Below are 21727 nucleotides of genomic sequence, written 5' to 3' on the forward strand. Positions count from 1 at the left end.
AACAGAACTAGAACAGAACTAGAACAGAACTAGAATAGAACTAGAACTGAACTAGAACAGAACTAAAACAGAATTAGAACAGAACTAGAACAGAACTAGAACAGAACTTGAACAGAACTAGAACAGAACTAGAACAGAACTAGAATAGAACTACAACTGAACTAGAACAGAACTAGAACAGAATTAGAACAGAACTAGAACAGAACTAGAACAGAACTTGAACAGAACTAGAACAGAACTAGAACAGAACTAGAAGCGAACTAGAACAGAACTAGAAAATAAATTTAAATGCATTTTTTCTATATGCCAGTTTTGTTTAGAATTTTGTATTACTATCACCATTTTAGGTGAAACCTAGTCGAAGTTATACTACAGAACCACAGACTTTATTTGCAAACTTGTACATACATATTGTATATACTAAATTTAGTATATGGGTGAAAGTACATCTGCATATAAAGTAGAGTATATTGAAGTTGAGTATATCTAATATTTCTTTGCATAACTTAAATATTAAAATGATTTGGTTAGAAGAACTTTTTTCAACATATATTAGGGAAAGTGGCAGTGGCGGTAGTGGGAGTAGCAAAGTAAACAACTCTCTTCTATAATATTGAAAGAAAATGTGTAAAAGAATACTAATTTATTTCAAGGATATTTTTCTATGGATTTTCTGTTTATTTTACTTTTTGTACCAACTTTCCAAACAACACATATAGTAATACATGTGTATATGTAAAAGACAATACCGTTGACATCTAAGTGACACAGTGGAAAGAACAAAACATTTATTGCTAATAAACTTATTACTTTAAAATTGTTGGCCAAATTAAAATTTTGTGAAAAATGTACTTTTCGTTTTTAACATCTGTTATTATTATAAAATATTTAAATAATTTATATCATTATACAAATAGTCCCACTGTTCTTCATGGCAAGATAAAATTTTCTTTAAAAGCTATTTTTTTTATTCTGTATAAATATTTTCTCCATTCTTCTGATGGTTAAATATATGTGTTACTTTTAAATTCCTTGTATGTAAGTGAGGTTCCATTAAATAAACTATATTTTATATTTTTCCTTCGAAATATGTGTCATTATGGTTTTTACATTTTTATACACAAATCAAGTAGATGTTTTGTTCAAAAGATAGTAGAAAACGAAAACTTATTACGTTTTTCCATTTTGACGTTATTTTTGACATATGTTACAGCTAAAATTTTATACCACCAACCCAATTAAGTTTAAATACGTGTGTGTGTGTACGTATGTGTGTGAAGTAAACGAACGCGGTTTGTTATCCTTGAGCTCTTAAACAAACACGCATACATTTGAATATAGTTTATTATATAACTACTACATACTCTGTTAAGTAAACTTATAGCAACTAAAAATTTCCTTTTTTCAGTTTGGGAATATTTTGGGTAGATTGTTATTGTTGTTAGTACTTGTTTAGGTTTCTAGTTTGCAACATTTATATTTTTGTAATATGGATATGATGACATGTCAAAGAAGTTGCTAAATACTTTATTAAATTTAAAACATTTAGCTTCTAAACCATTTTATCTGTGGTTGAGTGATTTCAGTTGGAATGACGATAATATATTAAATAATTTTATTACTTACTTATTCTACTGACTAATTGTCACTTTCCACATGAAAATTTTTTTCAACCTCAGATTATCTGCCGGTTTAAAGATAGCCACAGGTTTCTTTTTAGTATTCATTTAACAAGAACTTAATGATTATTCTTTAAACTATCTACATAAGTTCTGTCCGAGTTCTTCATTAGTTCGAGTTCAGTTCTAGTTCAGTTTTATATCAGTTCTAGTTCAGTTCTACTTCAGTTCTAGTTCAGTTCTATTTCAGTTCTAGTTCAGTTCTAGTTCAGTTCTAGTTCAGTTCTAGTTCAGTTATAGTTCAGTTCTAGTTCAGTTCTAGTTCAGTTCTAGTTCAGTTCTAGTTCAGTTCTAGTTCAGTTCTAGTTCAGTTCTAGTTCAGTTCTAGTTCAGTTCTAGTTCAGTTCTAGTTCAGTTCTAGTTCAGTTCTAGTCCAGTTCTAGTTCAGTTCTTGTGCAGTTCTAGTTTAGTTCTAGTTCAGTTCTAGTTCAGTTCTAATTCAGTTCTAGTTCAGTTCTAGTTCAGTTCTAGTTCAGTTATAGTTCAGTTCTAGTTCAGTTCTAGTGCAGTTCTAGTTCAGTTATAGTTCTAGTTTAGTTCTAGTTCAGTTCAATGTATTATCTTTTTTAACGATTATTGATAAACTGTTGTGTTTGGTAATTTAATTAGAATAATTAAGTAGAAATTTGCGTAAACTTTTTATTAGTAGAAATCTCTCGTTTAAACTGTTAATGTATGAAGAAATTTTAAGTAGAAATATTTAAAATAAGAAAGTATGTCTTCTTTATTTCTTGAGATTTTATTATTTAATAATAATGATATAAAACTCTAGTTTTGCTTTCACTTCATTCAAAGAAAACTTTGAACCAATGACCTTAACATCTCAAGATTCATGCTAGCATTATCTTTGTAAGGTTGAATTTCAATGCTGCTTGTCTGTGTCTTTGTTAAATGTACATATAAAATTTCACTTGAGTGTATTTTCTTTTTTATGTTTTGCATTATTAATGTCATGTATGCTAATGTCATATTTATGGATAAAATAAGTATAAGTAGATAGTAGTATTAAGGTTGTCCTGTCTTTTGTGTAAGAGATATCATAACTTAAGGCTTTGATTAGTTTTAGGAAAATACCATATGTATATAGAAAACTATAAAACCAAAAATTTATTTAGTCAGATAAAAATATTTTTAGTAAATAAAAACATATTTTTAGGTATAGCTGTTAGCGTTGAAAAGAAAAATCCATTTTATTAAGTAGGACCTTGCTAATGTTTAGAACATGTGTATATCGGATAATATTATATGTATTACTAAAGACAAAGGAAAATTATATAAATAAAAGAAAACTACTACAAGACGTTTTTTTACTTTTTGTTGAATAATAAAAAAAAACAAAATAAGAAAAACGAAAACTAAAATCCATACGTGACATTGGCAATAAATAATACTTAAAGCTGTACAAATAAACACATACGTGAGACACACACTTTCAAAGAGAAATTACTAACGTAACGACGTTTACGTTGTATGTTCTGTATAGAAAATCTAATGTAGAAGAAAACTAATAGAACAAATGAATCTAGTTTAAGACAGATTTTCTAGCACTGTGGCAAAACAAAGCTGTCTGCTTAATTTTCAGTCACTCTGTAACAAGTAAAGACCTACAGCTTTTGGTTTTAACTGGGGAAAAGTAGCTACTATCGTAGTATTTGTAGTTTTGTAAACTAGTAAACTAACACTAAAGGTGTCAAAAGATAGAATGAGGGAACACAAAACTTCTAAATCCCACAGATATCTCGACCTTAATGCCCTGCTTTATTTTTTAAGTCATGCATAATACAGGCAACTGAACACATACACATACATATAAACTTATTTATTAAATTTACAGCTAAAAACCTGCAGACTTGCAAGTTGCCAGTGTATTTCTTTTAAAGAATTTTTCTTAAAAGTTCTTATATGTTTTTACTTTTAGTCAGGAATGGGGGTAATGTTTACACAAAGTTATTCATTACATGATCAATTACTTGTAATGTGTAATTGAGGAAGAACCAATTACAATTATTTGTAATTGAAGTTTTCTAAAGTTACTTGTGAAGTGTAATTGAGCAATAAATAATTACAATTACTTGTAATTACCAGTAACTATTACAATTACTTGTAATTAAAATTATGCTAATTACATTTATGTAATTGAAGTTACCAATAACAATTACTTGTAATAAGGTATCACATTTAAATATTACGTGTAATTAAAAGGAACAAAATCCAATTCTTCAATTATTATAAAAAGTAATTGTAATTGGTAAAGCTACTTTAAATGTAATTGAAAATTAAATCATTACCCACCCTAAAACCCGCTCTTGATCAACTTAACTTCGCTTAAGTTTTTAAACAGTGAAAGTGAATAATAGTCCTATTTCACACTTGATTACATTAGACAGAACATGAATACCCTTACAAAACTGCAGGGTTTTATCTTTATTTCTTTAATGTTTCTTAATATTTGATCATGAATCTGCTGATGATGATGGCTGTGCGTGAATTTCTTAGTCAGTATCTGTGACTGTCATATCTGTTCGGTATTGGTGTCTCATACACTGTAGCCTTTAAATAAATGTCTTTATTTTTATGTTAGTTTTCTTAAGAGATTGTTAGAAAAAAAAAACAAAGATGTTAGTAGTTGTAAATGTAGTTTAAATTTGTTTATCGATTTTCATATAATAACATAATAACATATTTATTATAATGGTTATTTTTGTTCTTTGCGTTTCTTTTAATATGCTGATATTAAATCCTAAATGGTATATATATTTAAAATTTAACCTTTTAGGAGTCATAAAATTCCAAACATTGTTACGTTACGTTTAGAACTTTTCCAAAAAAAAGTTACTTTTTTAACCTAAAGCTTTTTCTTTAAATTCTTTCTCACAATAATCTTAAGACAATTACTTACTTCCTTTCGTATGACATTAAATGATTAAAAGTTATTTAAAAAACATATAATTTTAATCAACCCAATAAATTATCATTTTAAAAATCGTATAAAATCAATTTAATATATGTATGTATTTAGAAAGGACTCAATAAAATACAGCATTGTTTAAGCTAAACAAGAAAACAAAATTTGTCAAGGATCATTATTTATTTACTGATGAAAACCCATAAAAAATTACACATACATAGACATGCACACACGCAAAAAACATTAAATGGAATTTGCTTTTAATTTGTTTTCCCCTAATATTCTTGTTTTTTATGCGTTTTTTATGTTTTAAAATTCTACAACTAATCCATGTGTAATTTGAGGGTTTAAACATTTAAATAATTGAACCATTGCAAATGTCATCTAGTAGAAAATAGCGACAATTTTTGGTGGAACAGGAGTAAAGCAGTTAAACCCCAACACACTGCCGGAAATGAGCGTAAAACGAAAAAAACAAATCACCCTCCTCAATATAATTTTTACGAATTGAAAATTTCTCAATTTTATTGGAGTTTAACTTTTTGTTTTAAACATAAGAATGCCAACTAGTTAACATACTCTTTGGGGGGATGTTTCTTTCATGTTAAAGAGGGTGAAACCAGCCTTAAGGTTTTTCAGGCAGAGACATGCAGGGTCATAAATGTTAAATGAAATTCTATTTTTAAGTAAGAAATAAATAATTGAAAGTATTAAATGAACGTATGTTGTCATCAATTGCAGATAAAAGTTAAATAGAGGATAATTCAAATGAAATTGAAATTGTATATAAAAAAATAAACTTAATTTCAGTATCTGCTGCAAGCAATGCGCCATGGCAAAGGATTTTTTCGATTCTAAAAATATACACATACTTACACTTCGTATTAACATACATACATGGTATATCAGTAGGAAATCAGTTAAAAATTAAACTCTTTAACTCACAATAAATTTAAGTGATTACATGGAAAAAAGTTAATTAATATATTTGTTAATACAATGTAAATTAAATGAAATGAAAGTCATGTAATTTGTTTTGAAGATAACTTTATTTCACGAAAAAATTTAATAAGCTAAAGCCAACATACTAAAGTATCATGCAGACATAATGAATTACCATCCAATGATTTGTTGTTAATTACAAAAAAATTCAAATTTCCCATTGGGCTATTTTTATGAGAACATGTGTCATGTTACTGCTGGTATAAATTAAAAATTGCCAAGATGTCTGTTTTCGAATATAGAAATATTCGTGATTAAAATGATATTATTACACCATTTAATTAAACATTTGTATTCATCAGCATCACCCATAAAGTAACGTCAAAATAATATCCCCCCACTCTCTATTTTTATAAGTTCAACCCCACCATTATCTTATACTATCATTGTCTTAAGTTTAAACTAATGACAAACAATATGGCTCCCAATTTAATACTTACAAAGAATATTATATTTAAGTGTAGATGGAGTTATGCGTATGAGAGGAGTTTCACAGCAATACGATTTTTGCTAGAAGAAATTTCATCAAAAATATTTTACAATATTTTATTGTTATAACACCCAGTGAAAATAAAACGAAGTACTTCGAAATGAACAACATTTATCACCATTTCAAAAATAGCACTAAGAGAATTTTTACCTTGTGTTTAAGTGATGTTTATTTATTTATTTATTTATTTATTTATTTATTTATTTATTTATTTATTTATTTATTTATTTATTTATTTATTTATTTATTTATTTATTTATTTATTTATTTATTTATTTATTTATTTATTTATGTTAATATTAATTCAGTGAAATATACTAAAATTTCAATTCCTGATAATTCCAATAATAGAACATACAAATAACATCCTGAGAATGACTTCAGATGTAGTGAATTTGGAATCAAATTAAAAGGGCTACACTCCTATGAAAAGCCTGCGATAAAATCGTAACATCTGCAGGTCTTTATCAGTAATTCTACTTCTCTTTTGCTTCTTTAGAAGTTCTTCTTTTGCAGGGAAATTAAATAAAAAGATTTATATCAAACAATTTTTAAAACAACTTTTAATTGAACAATTTTAAAAAAGAGAATGTTGGTCTTTCTTTAAATTCTATCATAAATTTTTTATAAAGAGCAGATTCTAGACAATTTTCTAAAGATACAATTGTATCGAAAATATTCTATTTTATCAAAAATTTCTATAATGAGAAAATTGTATCAAAAATTTTCTATAAAGAGAAAATTTTATCGACAATTTTCTATAAAGAGAAAATTTTATTGAAAATTTTCTATAAAGAGAAAATTTTATCGAAAATTTTCTATAAAGAGAAAATTTCATCAAAAAATTTCTATAAAGAGAAAATTTCATCAAAAAATTTCTATAAAGAGAAAATTTCATCGAAAAATTTCTACAAAGAGAAAATTTTATGGAAAAATTTCTATAAAGAGAACATTTTATAGAAAAATTTTTATAAAGAGAAAATGTTATCGAAAATTTTCTATACAGAGAAAATTTTATTGAAAATTTTCTATACGGAGAAAATTTTATTAAAAATTTTCTATAAAGAGAAAATTTTATTGAAAATTTTCTATAAAGTGAAAATTTTATTGAAAATTTTCTATAAAGAGAAAATTTTATTGAAAATTTTCTATAAAGAGAAAATTTTATAGAAAATTTTCTATTAAGAGAAAATTTTATAGAAAATTTTCTATTAAGAGAAAATTTTATAGAAAATTTTCTATAAAGAGAAAATTTCATAGAAAAATTTCTATAAAGTGAAAATTTTTTCAAAAATTTTCTATAACGAGAAATTTTTATCAAAAATTGTCTATAAAGAGCAAATTTTTTCAAAATTTTTGTATAAAGAGAACATTTTCTATAAAGAGGAAATTTTATCGATAATTTTCTATAAAATGAAAATTTTATCAATAATTTTCTATAAAGAGAAATTTTATCAAAAATTTTCTATAACGAGAAATTTTTTATCAAAAAATTTCTATAAAGAGAAAATTTTATCGAAAGTTTTTTATAGAGAGAAAATTTAGTCGAACATTTTCTATAAAGAGAAAATGTTATCTATAAAGAAAAAATATTGAAAGTTTCTTTTTATTAAAACTTTTCTACAAAATTAAAATTTTATAATAATTTTTCTAAAAAGAGAAAAAATTTTATAAAAAAATCTATAGAAAACATTTTATTGGAAATTTTCAGTTGCTAATTTCTATAGAAAAAACGTTGTTGAAAATGCTTTTGTTATCAATTTATTGCTATGAAACTCTTCTTATATGAACACTACACGCACTTACATATACATATAGTACATATACGTTTTACATATGAATATAAATATGTAGAGAAATGCGCTAGTATACATAAGTATTTTAGTTATCGCGATGATATGTGCGTTTCTTTTCATATAGATAAGATATATGTATGTAAAAGATACTTTCCTTGTACTCATTGCATAGTCACACTCTTTCTACCATAAATTTCTATAAGACGCATATGTTATGGCATTTAAATGGCAATTTAAAATGTCTTTATGGCAAAATAGTTGGAGCTTTTTCTTTACTTCTTTATAAAAAAAATTTGCTGTTCCTTTTTTTCCTTTTAAAGAAACAACATCTATGAGCATTTTAAATCAGTCTTACCAGAAATTGTTTTAATATATGCATAAAATCATTTTTTTCTTTTAAGAACTCGTAGTAAAACTTTTAGAAATTTTTGTGAAAAAAACAACAACAATAATTACAACAAATTTTCGTTATAGTCTTATAATACTTATTTAGCATTTAAGTGGGTCATAAAAGGTTAAGACTTCAGCTGGCATACATACATTCTCACACATGCTTATATCCTGTTTACGTTTAAAATAATTTTCAAAAATTTAAAACGCATATTTAAGGCAAACCTAGAAATTTATATAAAAAGTAGAAGTTTAAGGAGATTTTACTTAATCGTATTGTAAAAGTAGAAAACCTTTTTTTTAACATTACTATTGTTTCTCGATTTTTTTAAACATTTATGTTTAGAAGGTGCTATAAATTTTATAGAGTTTCTGTAGAATTTACTACTCAGGAGATTTACTTAAACTATTTACGATAATTTATGGAAGATTGTCATATAAAAAAGTGAAGTAAAAATTATTTATGTCATGATTTTGAACTAGTTTCCATTTTATGTTAGAAAAAAAAAGTAATCCTTATTTCGAAGATTTAGGAGTCAAAGCATTAGTAAGTGTAAAGTACTGTTTAGTAGATTTATATAGTTTACTAATGCATCAAGGCCAATAAATGTTAATTATTTTAATTTCACGAAATATATAAAACTTAATTTTTTACGTTATTTTTGTACTTAAGAGAAAAGCCTAATGAAATTATAAAATTTTTATAAAATAGAAAATTTAAAGAGATAACATTACAGAGATAAATAGTAAAAAAGAAAATTTTAAAACTCTTCTAAAGGAAGAACATTTTCCTAACAAAAATTAATTTTATCGAAAAGTTTTCAGTGGCAAAATATATCAAAACGTGTAAAATTGGAGAACATTTACAACTGAAAATACTGAAAATTCTGTTGTCGTTTCGTCAAATGGTTTTGTGTTAATTATCCAAGATTCTATTTCATTAAAGCTATATATTCACTGCTACTACTCCTAAATGCCCTGGTATAATGACTGTCGAGAGTTTTAACGTGAGCTCCAGCTTTAAAGACTTTATCTCACGGTGGTCTTTTTCACCCACTGGGTAGACTTGAGAAAGGTCTACCATCGCCCCTTTGTTCTTCAAAGAAGAACTCAGGTGGCAATTTTTGTACATTGGCTTTGACAGGTCCATGCACAAGTACTTTGCTGGACTACTCGAGCTATCTAATCTCTGACCATTGGATGGCCTCTGTTGATACGGTGGGGGTATCTGTTGTTTTCGGCTACAGCACCGAACTTATCCTGAAATATTGACTATAATCATGCATCAGTGTTTTAACCGCCACTTACTCTTCCCGCTAATTTGGGTTTAAACCACAGCCACTACGTGGATCCCGAAGAAAGCCAGGACATAGTCCTGCGGGCAACTGGCCACCCTTAGTACCAGATTATGCGGTGCTCTGGTCTGACATCTATCTATGTAAGGACTAAGACAAGACTGTAACCAATTTTTCTATCTCGGCCAGACTGGGTTTAAAGAGGAGGCATTTGCCACCTCTTTAAACCCCGGGATTGCAATAATATCAAGGCAAAGGTCTCGCAAGGTAACATGCCCCCGAAGGGAGGTACTTAAATAATGTAAACCTTACCTCTATGAGAGTATTTAGTTAAAGCTTTCTATGTAACAGTATGTGTTTGGGCAACACTGATTTAGAATAATTTTTGATAATTTTCTATGAGTTAAGAACTTTTATTTCGAAATTTCGAAAAATTCTGTAATTAGAGAAGTTTCTCAGTAAGTCTCTTCTTAAAGAACATCCCAGTAAAATATTTTTATATTTTTGTATTGAGGTACATTAATTGGTAATGAGTGCCAAATAGACAATAGTTGTTCATAGAAGAACAAAAAAACTAGTTATTTCCCCAAATAATAAGCACTTACACTTTGTTCCAATATAACTAGCCAACTAAACGTATAAGTACAAATTTTGCTGGAATATTTATTTATAGCAAAATTATAAATTTTATAGTTAATAGTTTCTTCCACAAACTATATAAATAACAAGTTTAAATTTAATTCCATTTCTCGTTAATATTAATAGTAACTACATATTATAATAACAAATTTCCATAAAATTAGCCTGTTTTTTGCTTCAGTTACCTCTGCTATATGTGTTTTTAAGTACCGCCACCAGCTACTACAAATTTGCATTTAATTTTTTTGTTTTTGATTCCAAATAATTGAATTTATAAGCTGCTCTAAATAAAAAAAAAAGTAACCTAATTGTTTATGACAAGTACTCTTAAATAATACTACCATTTCGACTCTGTTAGTTATTATAAAACAAAAACAACAACATCAACAAAAACTGCTCTCCCCTTCATGAGATTATTAACCTTGTACTGTTTTTACTAAATCATAAAATATTTACGAGATATTTAGCATAAATTGCATATTTTGTAGCAATTTTAATATTTGTGTATTTTTTTTTACTGACTTCTTTTGTACACATAAGAACATTTTCTTAAACATAATGAAAAATTTCTTTAAATTTCCGTTTAAGATTATAAAATAAGCTCAAACACACGCATCTTAATATACATTTATTTTAAAGATCCCCATAATATTCCTAAAAGTCTAAAGTGAAATCCTTATAGATTTTTTTTCATATTAAAACCTCCCACCATCAAGACAGTTTGTAGGAAATTTATAAAACAGTTTTTGGTTTATTTTTATTCTATTTTACTTGTATGAGTTTGTGTGTGTGTGCTGTAGCCGCCATTTCCTAAGAACTTTAATATCAGGCAGTGATTTTCTTAAGATTCCTTTTTTTTTTTTGATTTTTTGCTATTTTTAATAATGTAACAAATAAAATTGTTACAGGATTTTCTTTTTACCTTATTTTGCAAAAGTAAACTTTTTTTATAAAAGATTTACAAATAAGTTTGCAAAATAGAATAGTATGAGTGAAAAAATTTGCATATTTATAAACAAGTCCTGGCCATGTTGTTGAATGCACAGTGTTTTGATTAATAAAAGTCTTGAATTGCAACAGCTATAGTCCTAAACTATTTGTGGACAGAATGGGCCGAAGGGTTATAGTGGGCGTGTCACCTTTCATATTAGCAAATTATTAAATCATTAGTACATCTGAGAAAAATAACAGTTAAAGTCCTAAAATTTTTTCGAAACCAATTTAGTTTCAATATGATTATTTAAAACAAAAAGTGGGTGGAATATCAGCAGGGGGCGTGTCACCTTTTTTATGAATAAAATACAACAACTTTTATGAATAAAATACAAAAATTTGTTTATCTAGGAAATTATTCCTAAACTTTTGACAAAGAATTTCCACATCAATTTCAACATATCGTGTAATAAATTGGCTGACTGCAAATTGGGGGAGCGGCACCTCCCATATGAATTAAATACAAAAATTACTTTATCTTAGAAATTAAAAAAACTTGGTGACTAAACTTTAATATTCATCTTAAGATTTTGGAAAAAGAGCGAAATTTCGTAAAAGAGGTTTTTTATTTATTCCGCTTTTAGGGTAGCAAAGCTCAAAAGAAACTTTATTGAAAATATAAAATAAAAAATAATGGAAAATTTTCTAAGAAAATGTTCAATAAAATTAGATAAGAATTTATCGAATATTTTTTAAAAAGAAAAATTTTGTAAAATTAATAAAAAAGTTTCTGTAAAAATAATATTAAAGAAACAATTTTGAATGAAAATAAATTTTCTAAAAAAAATATTAAAATTGAATCCTAAAACTAAAATCACAAAAATATAAGATTTAGCAGAGTAAAACTATGAAAAGTTTACTACATGTAATTTAAACCTTGTAATTTTCGTGGTAAAACCACGAAGATCCTATGGGGTGACCTTGATGATAGCAGGACGAAAAATCTCCTCAAAATGAGCAAATCGGAAGTTAAAATGATGGTACGTATTTTAAGTGGATACACAGGGTTACGAGCACATCTATGCAAAACTGGAGCACTTTATTTGTCACTGCCAAGCATTCGTCGAAGTTAGATTCAAATATCTTGGAAGTGATGTCATTCCGGAAATAACATTCTTGACTGACACTGATTAGAAGATTCTTAGGAATTACGTTCAGGAAACTGAGTTTCTGAACACTGAAAAATAATTCATTCAGTTCCCTTTTTTCATGATGAGGAGCGCACAACAGGTCCGATAGTGGCCTATGTGTATTTCTTCGGATTTGATGTTGAATACATCCTCTTATCAACTTAACCTTAACTTTAAACTAATAGCAGATTTTAATATGTTTTAAAAAAAACCCCACTGTGCAATATAATCTTAATACTACTTGTATAGTGGTGTAAGTACCAGAAATATTAGATTCTAGTTGATATTGTATTTTCTACATACAATTCTTTCCATCAAATTCAAAATGAGCACTAAAAAAGCGACTGTAGTAGTACAATTGCCTGATTTTTTAAAATGACGTATAAAACGAGTAAAAAGAGCACATCTTGACTTGGTTCGAATGGATAAAAGAAACACTTTTTTATGTTTTTATTTTTTATATGATTTCTTTTAGAGCAACAATAGAAACTAAGGAGATATTTAAGTGAAGCCAGTTTTGTTATGGAAAGGGGGGGGGGGGGCTTTTGTGCCACATTTCAATATTGTAATGTAACAGCAACAACAGTATTTTTTGAATATAAAAGCTAAAACAATTTTAGCAAAGAACACAATTTTTAAGCAGCAATGAAGTTGTAATAAGAGAGTAAGGGGCTAGTACTTATACACCTTACTCCTAACTCAATACCACACAAGAAACACTGGTCCCACAAGTTCTTTTGTACACAAAGAGAAGTAAAAAAGGACCTATTTAGCATAAAGCATGTAATCTGAGCTGATTTGCAAAAAATAGAAAACAGGAGCATTCACACACACACACACACATGAGCGTTCATATAAAAAAGTGTTGCAGATTGTTATTTTGATGATGACGACAACGATGATGATGACGAAGGCATTAAAGCTGTCTACCTCTCCCCCTTTTGTACTATACTAAAGGACCTCACATACATACATTTTAAATAATGCTGCGTAAGGAGGTCGGGTGTGTGAATGTTTTAGCAAGTTTTGAATGTAAAACAGTGGCAACATTTTAAATATTACAAGCTACTTGCTGTATATTTTAAATTGAAATACTAGAAAAAGGAATAGGTTCAATTTTCGTCTTCAGCATTTTTGCTTCAGCTTTCACTTTTTGCCAGTAGAATTTAAATTGCTTTAAATTTGGTTTTTGTCTTGAAATGTTTTCTTTTTTCATAATATAATTTAGTTGTAAATTTTAAGCAATGAAATTGTAAAATTGTACTTGTAAATGTCTAAATCCGTTTGTTAAGTCTGAGTGTGTGAGTCCTTACAATAGTCAAATGCCATGTGAATAAAATGTTGTTCTATGTTTTCTATTTTTTCTTTTTATTTTTTTCGAAAATGTGTGTGTGTGTGTAGGAGTGAGAAAAACCATGAAGAAACAGATTTCAAAAAGGAGTAAATAGTCAAATTTATACTCATACATGTTCCTATAAGAATATGTATGCAAATTTTTTTTTTTGTTCCAGCTCCTTTCTAGTCTAAAGTATAAAATATAAAGAACAAGTTCTTTTTTATTTTACGTTATTATTTCCACTTTATTATACATTGTCGTAGAATTTTATTACATTTTTATTAGGTCTTTCATTTTGTTGTTTGTTGAAATAATGGAATAATTTAAAATAGTAACACGAAATAAATCTTTAAAAGCGATTTTTTTCTGTGATTTTATTATTTTTTTCAAGATTTTTGCATTAAATTAGCAAAGAATGAACTTAAATTGTTCTTTTAAAATATTTTGAATTTCATTTGTTTTTGTGAGATTTTATGTTTAAAAAGTGTAAAATTAATGCAAATTTTTAATTTGTGTTAAATTTATGGATCTGCTGGTAATATTTATTATGAAATCGTAAAAAATGAAATGTTAGGAATTTTATTGTAAATGTTAAATAAAATATTTTCTATGAAATGTTTTATTGTTTATTTAATATGTATTTTTAGAAATTGTGAAATTTTAAAATTTGTCAGCCTGTAGTTTGATTACAAGGTTTACATGAACGGACAGACAGACGGACATACAGACGGACGGACATAGCTAAATCAACTCAGGAAATGATTCCGAGCCGTATGGTATACCAATTTTATTGTGCCAGCCCACTAAAGAGATATAGGGTATAATAAATATATTTCTTTTAACATATAAAAGTAACTGCAATTACACAATTAAATGTCTATATGTGAGACATTTTAGTTTAATTAGTTTAATTACTTTTTTAAATTATTTTCTTAATTAACTAATTAAAGGTTTTCTATTTTTGCTTATGTATACAATCACATACGTTTTTATATGTATATGTATTTATATTCATTTAGGTCGGAATTTACTTACCTTTTGTGTTTTGCTCTCAAAAAACCCACAATTATTTTTTTACGAAATTAGCAACAGCATTGTTATAATATCTAAAAAGATAAAATGAAAGTTGTACACTGTTAAAAATTGAAAGAACATTAAAAAAAAAACAACTCAAAGTTAACCAAAACAATGAACATCCAACCCCAAATATAATATACATCTTTACATGTTACAAGAACCACAAAATATTTACTCTCTACTAAATAGCAACTAACCGAGATAATAATCATGACTTAATAATTATAATTACAACAACAACATAATGTATGTTGTTAAGAATTTTACTTAATGTAATACACAATTAATGGTATGTAGACTTACCTACTTGGCTTATATGTGAAATTATTTTGTTAACATTACACTAAAAGAAATTATAAGGCGACTTAGTGTATATTTATGTATATACATATTTATTTTCGTATTTTATATGGTTTGTAACACAACGAAGTATAGGTTATAGACGAACAAAAGTAAATATAGATTCGAGAAATGTCTGTCTTCTAAAGGCACAATAGGATTGCGAACAGGAAGAACTAAACATTGAAATTTTCCACAAATGTTCCCTATAGTTATGCCTTGTATATTCCTGCGAGCAACTGGCCACCCGTAGTACCAGATTATGTGGTTCTCTAGTTAGATCCCATGCCAAATAAAACCAAAGATAAGCGGAGGAGTGAAGTGACATCACCAGTTTTTAGCCTCGGCAGACTAGAGATACTGGTAGCCCTGTGGGAGGCACAATCCACAATTGTCTTGAGGAGTGATGTGACATCACCAGTTTTTAGCCTCGGCAGACTAGAGATACTGGGGGAGGCACAATCACAATATTCTTGAGGCCTCATTAAATGCCATATACGAAATATATTTCTGATGTTCGTATTAATATGAAAGAGAAAGTTCGCAAGTGAAGCCAGGCCAACCATCTAAATAAACAGGCGCGGATCTAACGCGAAAGTTTGAGCAAGGCTTTTGTTTGTTTTTTTCTTATATTCTTTTTTCCTTTTCCTCGTTTGTATATTTTGTATGAAAAAAATTCTGTTTTGGTGAGAGGATGAATTTCCCTTTTCCCCGTGGATCCGCGCCTGCTATAATAAAAAACACCTATGACCTGATCATCACCCTGTACCGAATGTTTTTGATTCGTTTGAAGCTAACAAAGCTAAACATGAGAGCTTAAAATTCCATAATTAAAACTTGGTTGGAAAATTTCGTTTCATCGGGTTTACTAATATTTGATTCGATTAATGCAGAAAGAATTAATATGATATGTATTATACGTATAAAACATTTACTGAACTTGTTCTTGTTTTTAAGAGATGGGCAGTCTTTTTGGCACGAATACATATGATAGTAATTACATTTTCATTACATAGTTAAACAATAGTTTTACCATAGTTTTTAAAAAATTTCTTCAAGTGTTCATAATAATTTCTTTATGCATATTTACATTAACGTTTACTCATGAATATGAACATTAACCATAAAATGAAATTTTTAACATTAAACTACCGCTTTTTTGGTTGCTGTCCTCCAACCCTATTGGTAATACAAAGAAAACCAAACATATAATATCTATGTATGTATATACGTATGAACGCTAAAAAGGAGTGGAGCTTATACAACTATATACATTATATTAATTGTAAATATTACAATATTTAAGGTCTCTTTAGTCTTTACTTTTACCAAACAACTTTTAGCAGACATGGTATGTTTAACCTACATTATGATTTCACTATGTGAACCATTAAAATATGTATCATGGATGTTAATGATGAACCAGAAAAAGACAAGGGGACAAAAACATTGAGAGGAATTAACTTAAATTGAGCAGAAATTTCAAGTATTTTATAAAATATATAAATACATACAAACGTATATATACCCAGCAAAAAGTTACGTTGAAAAGTTAAAAAAGCATTTCCACTTATTATTTTAACACAGCTTTCATATCACTACTTAAATAAGTGCTTACTAATAAGGAGTTTTAACAACAAAAAATGCACACACACAATATGAAGCTGGGTTCGTAAGTTCGCTGTATTACTTACAACACCACTGCTTATTGTGCCACGAATAATGCTTTTTACATAGAAACACCATTTTATATGTGTGTGTATAATACAGTTGCTAACCCCAGATCCAATATAATAAAAAACGTACTGACGTATCTGATTATATGAAAGTCATTAGAAGATTGCTTAAAAGTAATGCACACGGTAAATAGTATACATTGCATAGTAATTGGTTATAAAAGTACAAGTTATTTTTCAGTTGTTGCTGGGTTTGTCTTTACTACCTTAATATAAAGGTCTGTGTGGTTTTAATTGAAGTATTTTGTTGGCCAATTTTATAGAGGGTTGATTATTTCATATGACTTTTAACAAGTATTACCACTACTCGTGACTTTAAGTCATACCTAGAACAGAAGACATAAGCACCAGTCTGCTAAAGCAAAAACAACCAACCCGCTATCCAAACACACCCTCTCCCTTTTAACTTAACTCGTGCAGACATTTAGAGCGACATACATATGTTCAATTTTTACTCGGTAAAATAAGATTTTGTTTCATTTTCGCTTAATTAAGTCTAATTAAAATTTTACTTGCGGTATTGGAACTTTTCATACTTACTTTGCGCTTTGTTGTGATTTTTTTATGTAATTGACTTTTGACTGTTAATGTTTGACGTCAGACTGGGTTGTCTTTTAGAATTGTAGGTTCACTGATTATGCTGAATCTGACTGTGGGTTGGTATAACCTTTCTTGTCTACTGCTAAGGTAATTTTTGTGTTGTGTATGTTTATATATTTTTGAAGTGGTTTTTATGTCAATTTCATTGTCATTTTTTCTAAGTTATAAATTTGGTTTTAAGAGCCCTTTTACTTATTTGTATTTTATGTATGTTTCTTGATTTGCTGCACAAACTATTTTATAAAACAAAAACCATATAATTTTATTTTTTTAAAGTTTCCTTTAACCAATTTGTAATTTATTTTTGTTCCATAGTATTTATGAATTTATTATTATTATTAATAGTATTATTATTAATTAGCTTTTTTAAAATTACTTCTTATTAATACTTTGTATTTTTTTGTTCATTTTTCTTTTTCTCTTTAGTAAAGTCTTATAAATTTTTCTTTTACAAATTTTATTACTGGAAAATAAATCAGCTTAGTTCAATTAAAATTTTGTCATGTATAAAATTTAAACATACTTAAGGCTGTATGCAGCCTTAAAGAGATTTCATAGAAAATATTATTAAATAAACAGCAATAATATAAGATTACCAGACAAAATTCCTGCAAACAAAATGTTCTTCATCGAAAAACAATGTTTCTAATATTCCTATTAAATTCGATTAATATTTGTTATAAAATATATATATTTTTTTAATTTAATTTACTATTGAAATATTATATGTACTAACACATAATATTTCGACAAAAATGAAGCTAGCAAAAAAAGAACTTTCAAAGAAGCAAAAAAGAAGTAGAATTTACTTCCCCAGCAAAAAAAAAAATTCCAAAGAAGTGAAAAAGAAGTAGAATTTACTCCATGGAAGTACTAAAAAAGTCCTAAAGAAGTGATGATTTTAACATAGGCTTGTCATAGGAGGGATGTTCTTTTTATTTGATTCCAAATTTATAACACCTAAAGTCATTCTCAGGAAGTAATTTTAAAGTTTTTTTTTTAAATTTATTAGAAAGGAAAATTGTTGTAGACAAAACTTTTATTTTAAACAAAATTGGATCCTTTTGGCTTCTGTGGAAGTCAATAAACATCACTTTCACAGAAGATAAACAAATTCATATAGTGCAACTATTGAAATAATGATAAATGTTATTATTTTGGAAGTACTTCGTTTTTTTTTTGCTGGGTTCATAAAAGCACTAAAAAGACCTTAATGAGTGATTTAACACAAACTTGTTATAGTAGCCAATACTTTTTATTTCATTCCAAAATCACTACTTCTCAAATCATTCTGAATAGGTAATTTTTTATATTCTTTTCGAAAGTTATTTTTAAATGAAAATAGTATTTTAACTCAAAAAATTTGGAAGGTTAAGTTCTTGTCATACCGGCTTACAAATAAAGACTTAATTAAGATATTACAAACAACTTACCTTTTTCCTTACTTTTTAATTACTACTGTATTGCGTCCTGATTATATAGATGTAGTCCAATAACGTCTTATTAATAAAGTCATGTATGCCATATACGTGTTAAAATAACAACTTAAAATACTGTTGTTTAAGGAAATTTTAGTATTTTTTAACTTTTTACTTTTCAATGTAAGTTTTTGCTGTGCTTTTTAAACACATATAAGAATATTTTGTCTAAAAAAATAAATAAAAAATGTTAAGAACAACAAATTTATATGTCTATTTTACAATTATGTGGTTAATTCATCTAATGTTCATAAATAAATAATAAAAAATAAATTTATTTTCTTTTCATAACAGTGGGCAAACATTCCTGAAAAATGTAATAAACGAATAATTCAACGTCATATGTATATAAAGAATTAACTAATTTTAGGTGTGACAAACAATGTTATCATATATATAAAAAATGCTTATTATTATTGCCTACTGTACAAGAGTTTTATAATATTATATGCTTGTGGTTACATTTTTGTGACAAAATCCAATGTCATATATTTAATTAAATACATATTATTTATGTATTTTTTATTTATTTACCAACAAATTTTACATGTTTAATGATTTCAAAGTGATTTACATTTATTATTTACATAATTAAACATTTCCGATATTAATATTTAAAGCAGGGTTGAACAATGAAAATTGAGCCAACAATTCAACAAACTTATGCAAAAATAGTTTTTCATTATTAAAACCCACATCACTGTAGTAAGAAGGGTATTATGAGTTTGTGCTCATGTTTGTTACACCCAAAAATTTTGATTCTATTCCCACCTTAAAGTTCACCAATCGGCTTTCTGAGTCGATGTTATATCATGTCCGTCTGTGTGTCATGTAAACCTTGCTCACACTTAACAGGTTTCATTTTCTTTCATACTCTTTTTTTGACTCAAGGAAAAGCCTATTTAAAATGCATACAATTTTATTTATAACACCCAAAGATGTTGGTCCTATCATAATAATAACATAATCGCTGGTGTAGGTTATCACATGGTCGGTAATGTCGGACTTGTTATTTAATATAATTTATATGTTTGTATTTTATTTGAATTTCTCATCAAAATATTTTGGACATTTCATCGTTTAAGAATTAAAATATTGCAAAAATTCAAGTGTTAATTTTATGTAATTTGATTTTAAAGACAAACCCCAGCAAAAACTGCGATTATACAACAATTTTCTTTTATACTTATACAAGTGCTAAATACCGTCTGCATTTCTTTGGAGAACTCTAATAAGTCATTATTATTTGTTTTTGACATCGGTCTAAAGAACATGAAACCCACGATTATATTATTTGTAGAAAACTTTATAATGTCATATTTGTAATAAGTTATTTAAGTACTTATTTATAATCGTGTTAAATACATGCCTTCAATGACATCACTATGGCAAAAATGTCAATGAATAGGTAATAAAAAGTTGTTTTAATTGCTATATGGCTTATTACTTTTCAGTGCAGGTTTTCGCTGGGAATTTTAAATTAAATAAACAAATTGCATAAAGATACATTCATTCATACATATTTCAAATATATAAGAAACACATACTAATAGATACAAATATTTATGTGACATAAACAATTCATTTAAATATACGTACGTATGCATGTGGCTGAATAGTTATTATTAATAACATTTTAATTTATTTTAATTGACAGCAAGTTAGAAACATAATAAAGTTGTTATTATTATTATCTTAAAGTTTGTTATTGTTGTTATTGCTCTTGGATTATTTTGTCTAAATTTTAGGGAAAATTCTTAGTTTAATTTAATAATAAATAGACAATATTTAACATATGACAAAATATTTTTCAATTTAAATATTATTTAAATTTAAAGGCAAAAGATAGAATTTAAAAAGATTTTTTAAAGAATTTTTGTAAATAAAGCCTTAAAGTATGCAAATATGTTTAATTATAAAATATGCCGTAAGGTATGCAATTGTTTACGAATAGTAAATAAAAATTTAATTTATTGTTGATGTACAAATGAAATAATATCAATATTAATTAATGCGACTTTGATCGCGGTGTTTGTTATTATTTCTATAAATCGAATTCTGAAGTTTGGAAATTTTATAAAATTTTTAAAGTTGCGTCAAAAGAACTATGTTTCAAACATATAAATAAGATTCCAATAGACCTTCTACTTTGCCAGTTATCCGATGAAAATCCAGTTATTGTCAATATATAAGTTTTCTTTGCTTCAACGCAGATGGAACAAGAAATACACATGCCTGGTGTCAAATTGACACCAAAGTGTTTATAATTTTTCAATAACATCCGTTATGAAAGTACGTTGTCGGACGTACTTTCATAACTCATCGAAATCTATTTTTTTAAACATCATTTGTCAATAGTGAGCCTAGCATGTTTGTTAACATTTAGACAACGGATATAAAATTTAGATTTCGACAACGAGTGTTGTCGTACGTATGTACACGTTGGTGTCAATTTGGTAACAGGAGTGTATATTTCTTTTTCTATCTATGTATGTACTAATTTTTCTATTTTGCTTTTTTCCTTTAAAATTCTAGAATTTATCATATTTTTAATTTAATTAATTTTAACAGGCAGTTTTATTTAAAACATGTTTTAATACTCTCTCCTTATAGCGTTTATTGCATTTTTAAGAATGTACACATAAATGCTAGAATAGGGTTTCTAATACCATGATTTTTACAATCGTTTTAGTTTCAACATTTTCCATAGAATAGAAAAATTAAATTACAAAATTTTCTTTTTAAAAAGAAAGTTTTTTTTTCAAAATTTTGTAAATAACTATAAAAAATATATAAAATCTATAAATTGTAATTATATCAAAATTTAGGTAAGACCTAC

General features: G+C 26.9%; 2 protein-coding genes across 2 annotated transcripts in view; one reads left to right on the top strand and one right to left on the bottom strand.

Moving 5' to 3' along the window:
- Positions 1-21727, top strand: part of LOC111684763 (protein timeless homolog) — a 274262-nt gene that overhangs the window by 173921 nt on the left and 78614 nt on the right. The window lies entirely within an intron of this gene.
- The window catches only part of LOC111690052 (serine-rich adhesin for platelets), a 75166-nt gene that overhangs the window by 40609 nt on the left and 12830 nt on the right, over positions 1-21727 (bottom strand). Inside the window, exon 3 of the mRNA XM_046948825.1 lies at positions 14694-14764. The gene's annotated coding sequence lies outside the window, so the exon portion shown is untranslated. The remainder of the gene's footprint in view (positions 1-14693; positions 14765-21727) is intronic.

The sequence above is a fragment of the Lucilia cuprina genome, chromosome 4 (genome assembly GCF_022045245.1).
Source record: "Lucilia cuprina isolate Lc7/37 chromosome 4, ASM2204524v1, whole genome shotgun sequence".
In the NCBI taxonomy this organism is placed as follows: Eukaryota; Metazoa; Arthropoda; class Insecta; order Diptera; family Calliphoridae; genus Lucilia; species Lucilia cuprina.